This window comes from Lactuca virosa, chromosome 3 (genome assembly GCF_052849685.1).
Source record: "Lactuca virosa cultivar CGN04683 chromosome 3, Lactuca_virosa_CGN04683_v6, whole genome shotgun sequence".
Classification (NCBI taxonomy): domain Eukaryota; kingdom Viridiplantae; phylum Streptophyta; class Magnoliopsida; order Asterales; family Asteraceae; genus Lactuca; species Lactuca virosa.
In genome coordinates, this window is record NC_136428.1 from 370,457,795 (window position 1) to 370,465,275 (window position 7,481).

A 7,481-nucleotide genomic window follows, 5' to 3' on the forward strand; every position below is an offset into this window, starting at 1 on the left:
TGGTGGATGTCAATTCCTTGATGGAAAACTTGTTAGCTGGCAATCGAAGAAGCAAACATGCGTGTCTCTTTCTACAGCCGAAGCTGAATACATAGCTGCAGCGTCTTGCACTTCACAGGTCATATGGATACAAAGTCAACTTAGAGACTATGGCCTAAACATGAAGAAGATTCCCCTTTATTGTGACTTAGAAAGCGCTATTCGGATATGTCACAACCTAGTGCAACACTCCAAAACGAAACATATAGCACTGAGATACCACTTCATCAAAGATCACGTTGAAGATGGTAACATGGAAATCCACTTTGTTCGATCTATTGATCAACTTACTGACATCTTCACGAAAGCCTTACCTGAAGTAAGTTTCAACAAAATATTCCAAGGCTTAGGAATGATGGAAGCTGAATCAGTACCAAAACTACTTTCGCCTCATTAAAATTGAACAAGCGAAATAGAGCGAACGCTCGGTCTATTTCGGTTACGGATTTTTCAGGAACCGAAATGAACCGAATGCTCGGTCTATTTCGGCTCAAGAATTTTCAGGAATCGAAATGAACCGAACGCTCGGTCCATTTCGCTTCACTACTACAAGGTGAAGTTTCGGTTGTACACTTTGTATACTTTGTATATTTTTCTCTATTCATTTCTTTTATAAAAACCAAAAATATTTTTCCTTTCTGTTTTTATCTCTTTTTCAGAAAATTCATAAAATCCAAAAATATTTTTTCTTTCTGTTTTTTTTTTTCAGAAAATTCATAAAATCCAAAAATATTTTTCCTTTCTGTTTTTTTTCTTTTTCAGAAAATTCATAAAATCCAAAATTATTTTCTTTTCTGTTTTTATTGCTTTTGTCAAAATAAAATCAAAATACCAAAAATATTACACTGAAAGGTATCATGGACAATTCAAATGATGGAGCTGGGACAGGTATAAATCTCTTTATCTTTGTACTAGTTGAGTGTCCCTAGAAGCATGCTGCTGTATGTTGACCAAAGCCTTAAAGACTTCAAGTGCAGCCTTACTGATTCGATATATACAAATCGATTCTTCCCAATCAGGCTGATAAAATCACTTAAGTCATGAGCTACCTTACTCGTCTCACATTGAGTTAAGAGTTTACTGCTCGGTCCTTACAATATAGCAGAGGTACTTTCGGTTCTTTAACCTCCTCTTCATTTCTCTCCATCACATTTCGGTTCATAAATGTAACCCTTGAGACTCTCAGAATTTACCACTGAGGTTTACGGTTACACAACATCTGTGTTAATGATCTTAGCTTCGTTTCACCACGTGCTAAGTGAAACCCAAAATCCAATACCTATAATGAATTGACGGTGAACAATCGAATGTTCTAGTTTTCACCCAAGTATTAACGAAACCACTCTTGTGGAAGGTACCAAGAAATCTCTTTTTAATTTTTGTGCGATCTTTATCAAAGTGTCTGAAACCGAGGCTTTTCTACCCATAAGATCCAGTTTAATTTTGTTTTTGAGATTTCTACTATATCACCAAGTCACTGAAAATTGATCAAACCTACTTGTTTTATAGACTACATCGGTCTCACAAGTACTTCATCCAACTTTCGGTCTTATATCAAGTTCCGTAGTTTGAATGAAGTGAAAGCCACCCTAATAGCCATATAATTAAAAGATGCCTTTCAATGTTTCTTAATAATCATTTGATCGTACTTCAAAGGGAAACCATACAGACACTTCTAAGTCTCTCTTGACTTTGAAGGAAGAGATTCGTGCCCGGGATCTATTGTTTCGTGTCTTATTTGACATCACTTAAATCCAACAAATTATTTGCTTTATTTCTTTTTCTTTGGCACACTCTTGCACGAAGATCTTTATGATTTTCACAAGTCTTGTTCGTGGTACTAATTGCTATTTCTCAGATACAAAGTTCATTTCAATATGCTGTAGTGGTACACAATGCTGGGAGCGAAGGGCAATTTCATATGAAGCGAAAGGGTGACTCGTCATCTCAACGAGAATTTGAATCGTTTCAAAATTAAAGAGAAGATGAAAGGATAAGATTTTAAAGGCGCGTGAATTTGAATCGTTTCCTTTTTCACGCCGCCTGACACGCTTGACACACTTTTCGGGGTAACGGTTGTCAAATCGCGCTTTTTTAGGCGTCAAGTCAGGGAATCGTACAATCATCACTCCGGATTTTTCTCTCTCATGGTAACTGTATAAAGAGATCTCTTACCTTACTTTTACAACCTTACCACTTCCAAAAATCCTCTCAAGCATTAAACGACGAATTCTCTCTACTGTTCATCTTTTTCTTCAAGGATTATCAATGGCGGATTCCTCTTCTGTTCATGAACACAATGCCAAGTCCTCTCTTCTCACCATTAAACCAAATCAAAACCTGATAATTGATCTCTCACCATTCCAGTATGATTCATACATGCTCCAAGTGGTCGAATGCCTCAAATATTCACTACTTGTTGTTGCCCTAACCAAGGTGGAGTATGTTCCAATGTCGCTACTTTCACAAGTTTACTCTACTACTGTATACGATAAGGTCAAGGAGATAATTTTCTTTGAGATCTTAAATCAAAAGGCGTCGATTTCAAAAGCTAGGTTTTGCTTGTTTCTAAGGATTGCTATTGACAACTCCATGATCAACCCTGATTCCATTACCACCACTCAACTCTTTACAATGTTCTATGATATGGGGTACACTGAAGTTCTCACCACCATCACAAAGTTCAATAAATCATGCCTTCCTCCTCAGTGGAATGGTCTTTTTACCCTCCTTTTCAAGGGTTTAGCAGAGAGGGTTGCAGGGTCTGATGGGGCTAGCAAGGCATTCATGACCCTTCTTTACGGTCTGTACCATGGACTCAACATGGACTTTGGATCTATTTTATGGTCTCAACTGGTTCAAAGTCTCAGTTCGACTTATCGCTACTCTGAAATCTCTTGTGCTAGGTTTTGGACTCTAGTTACTCAATGGGAGATGGAGAAGTTTCAAGTTCCAACAATGGCAGACTCATTGATGTCGTCTATTGCTACCTTTCACACGACGAAAATAATTGTTTCTGATCCATCAAAGTTTATGTTCATTGGTTCGGTTCCGGAATCCATGTACATGTGTGTTTCTAGTGAAAGCAAGTTGATGAATGAATACAAGAAGCTCCCTCCTTCAGGACCAATGCAGCTTACACCCGAAATGCAAAGCTCGCTGGACGCAGCAGACAAACCAGAAAAACGAGGGAAGAAGCTTGAAAGAAAAGGGGAGAAGGACGGTCAATCATCTAAAGTTTCTACACCCAAGAAGCGAAAGTCTAAACAAGCAGCTCCTTCTGTTCCAAAGAAACGAAAGCTTAAGAAGAAGGCACACAAGTCGAAGGCTCCTTCTTCAAGTGATTCTGACTACGTTCCATCTGACCCACAGGCTAAACCAGAGTCAACTGATGATGACGTTTCTCAACACGAGAGTTCGCTCCGAGGTAATTCGCCTCACCTTCACCAGCTCTTGAAGGTAACCGAAACTCACCTCCTCCCTCTCCTACTCGCACGGTGCCTATCACAATTGCTCCATGTCCTCCTCTCATCTCATCTTCAACTACAACTTCAATACCCATTCCTACCCCTTTATTTACCGAAGTCACCACAACTACTACTACTACAACCGAACCTCAAGTTCGTGTCAACGTATCTGATACGGGGGCACCTACTTCAGAAACCGAAACCCCAATTACCTCTAAACCTCTATCTCCACCTCCCTCACATGAATCTGACACCGTTCTTGGCGGAGTGGACATGGTGTTTGATTCATGTTATTTCAGCCCATACAGAGTTCAAAGTGATGATGATGACGACACTCCTATCACAAAAAGGCACTTAAGAGATCTTAATGACAAGCTTGATAAGTTGCTTTCTTCTTCCTCTTCCACTCCTCGTGAGTCTTACTCATAGGCTGCTATCAAGGCGATGATAGAATCTTTTGTCAAGGAACATGACTCTTCCATTTCCAATGCTACCAAAGCCATTGAAGCTTCCACCTCCTCATGTCAGAAAGCAATGATTGCTGTTGAAGAATCCACAAAAGACTGCAAGCATATGACCAAAAATGTCGAAAAACAAATAACTGATGCAAATATTTTTCTCGAACTCTTCAGGCTGCTGCACAAAAGAATGCTCAAACAGTAAATGCTTCTGTTGATAATCTCACCAGGTCGCTTCAAGCAGAGAAGAAGCACTTTGAGGAGGCACGCCAAGGCATCAAGACTGAGTACACTGAGCTTCAATCTTCTATCAATTCTCGTATTGACAAACTCCACGCTGATCTTGCCTTGGAAAACAAGGTCATGGATGAACTTGCTCTCAAAACCACGAAGCTTAAGAATCAGACTCTGAAGCTCAACCAGGCGTTAAAAGAAAATGATGACCTTAAGTCAGAGCGAGCTGTCATCAAAATCAGCGTTGGTGATGTGAATTCTATTCTTTTAAATCTTCTGGAAGCCCATGACTCGGTCCTTACTATCTCAGTTCGACGCCACTTTGCTGAGAAGTTGAGACCTGCTCTTGACATTCTAACCAGGATTGAAGGTGTTCCGGAGACCGTTGTCCCTCCGAAACAAGGGGGAGAAGATGTTAGTCAGGGTCTATCTCAACCGCCTCCAAAAAGCAAACCCATCTCCCAACCAAAAGTCACTGCTAAACCGAAGGGTAATGAAGCTTCGGGTAGTACGAAGGACAAACGAAAGAAGAAGAAAGTTGGTGATGATGATGAGATAGAAACCGAAGATGTGGTTGAAACTGAAGAAAAAGCTCCCAAAACCGAAGATCTCAAAATAAAGCGAAATGACCGAGAACTTGAGGAAAAGCTTCGCAAAGCAAATGAAGAAGCTGAAAGGGAGAGAAAACAAAAGGAAGTAAACGATGTATTGGAACAAAGGAAATCTATGTTCCCTCTATGGACTATGGAAAAACTTCTGAAGGAGGCAATTGAATCTCCAAGCACACATTGGCTCGAACCGGTCCTCTCATTTGACATAGAAAACTCCAAAGACTCTCAATTTGATATGCCAATCACCCAAAATGCGTTCATCTTTCATTTTTCGAGTCAACAGTTACTGTCCCCTCTCCTGACCCGAAGGTTGATCGAGACCTGATTGAATACTATCTTGCGTTCTCTCAACCGCAATACCTGACTTGGAGTAAATAGAAGATCACAACAGTCAAGGTGTTGAAACCCACTGCGGCAAGGAAGTTTATCATTGTCAAATTCAAAGTGACCTGAGGCTCAGACAGTTCGGTTCATATGATCTCCCTTGCTGATTTGCCAAACTTAAATCCACATGACTGGATTCTCCTGAACAATATCTTGCTTACTGATCAACAACAGTACGAGCCTATCATTGATCACATCAAGCGAATGATGGTGTGCTACATTCTTGAAGTAGCAAAGATGGATCAGGAGATCGCCTCTGCCTTGAGGAAGAGACCCACTATAAAGCCAATTGGGAAGGCAAGCGACATCAACTTGATGTTGAAAGGAAAAATCGACCCACAGTTTCAAATTGTCATGTTCGCCAAGGTCGAAGGTCAAAAATGCATGTTCGCTCTTGGTGACAAACACCTGTTCTCCACTTCCTGGCTGGAGCACATTATCGATATCATCTACAGGTGTAATCAGAACAGTGAAGCAGATAAGAAGATGTTTTCAGATATGGTTCGGTGGTATATTAACTTTCGTCAAACTCTACTGGCCATCATACCGAAGCTGTTCAAGACTGTTAAGAAAACCACTGTTACTCAACCGAAGTGATCTCTCGCCTCAATTGGCTCAAAGAGGGAGATTGTTGAGTCTATGGGTTGCGCCATTGGGCTTCTCTATCTTAGTCCAATGTATTCACGGTTTGGGCCTGTCCAACCGTGTATATGTTTTTAGGGTTTAGTATTTATGGTGCATGCATGCATCACATTAGATAAGAGTCTTGAATATTTCTTTGATTATACTATAACCCTAGCATACCTCTACAGTAGAAGTTCTTCATCGAGCACTTCTGAGGTGTTGCTGTTTTAATCATCCGACATCCGTTTGATTCATTCTGTGTTTGTTCTTTAGTTTACTTTCAGTTTATTTGTTAAGAATCTTATCGATCTTATAAGAGTTTTCGACTCATGAATATCCATCAAGGGGGAAGTCACCATCATCCTCAGGAAGATATCTCCAATCGAAGCACTCGCTGCCTTGCGGCTCAAGGCATCGGCCACCACATTGGCCTTCCCTGGATGGTACAAAATCTTGCAATCGTAATCTTTTGAGTACATCCAACCACCTCCTCTGCTACATGTTAAGGTTCCGCTAATCCATCAAATACTTCAAACTTTTGTGGTTAGTAAAGATGGTGCACTGAACTCCGTACAGGTAATGCCTCCAGATTTTGAAGGCAAACACCATCGCCCCTAATTCCAGGTCGTAAGTGGAGTAGTTCGCCTCGTGAGGCTTCAGCTGCCTCAAAGCGTACGCGATCACATGCCCCCTCTGCATCAAAACAATCCCTAAACATGTGATAGACACATCACAATACACCACCAAATCATCCAATCCCTCGAGTAGCGCTAAAATCGAGGCCTCACATAAACTCTGTCTCAAGGTCTCGAAAGCCAACTGCTGATCCGGGCCCCACCGAAATGTCACATTCTTCTTGGTCAAGCGAGTCAAAGGTACTGCAATCTTAGAGAAATCCTGAATAAATCTTCGGTAATACCCCGCTAGGCCCAAGAAGCTACGGATCTCAGATGCATTCTTCGGTATTTCCCATCTCATCACTGCCTCAATCTTGGCTAGATCAACCAAAATACCCTCTTGGTTGATGATGTGCCCCAAAAACTGCACCTCACGCAACCAGAAATCACACTTCGAGAACTTGGCATAAAGCTTTTCCGTCCTCAGTGTCTCCAATACCTCCCTCAAATGCTGCTCGTGATGCTTCTTTGTCTTAGAAATAGACCAAGATATCATCGATAAAAACGATCACAGACCGATCCAACATCGGCCTACACACCCTGTTCTTGAGGTCCATGAATGCTTCTAGGGCATTGGTGAGCCCGAATGGCATCACCACAAACTCATAGTGACCGTACTGAGTCCTAAAAGCTGTCTTCGGTATATCCTCATCCCTAATCCTCATTTGATGGTACCCCGATCGAAGATCAATCTTGGAAAACCAAGATGCACCCTGAAGCTGATCGAACAAATCATCGATCCTTGGAAGCGGATAACGGTTTTTCACCGTTAGCTTGTTCAGTTCCCGATAACTGATACACATCCTGTGTGACCCGTCCTTCTTCTTGATATATACAATCGGTGCTCCCCACGGAGAACTTCTCGAACGGATAAACCCTCAGTCTAGAAGCTCCCGAATCTGCGTAGACAGCTCCTGCATCTTAGGCGGAGCTAACCGGTACGGTGCCTTAGCTATCGAAGCTGCACCCGACACCAAATCAATGCGA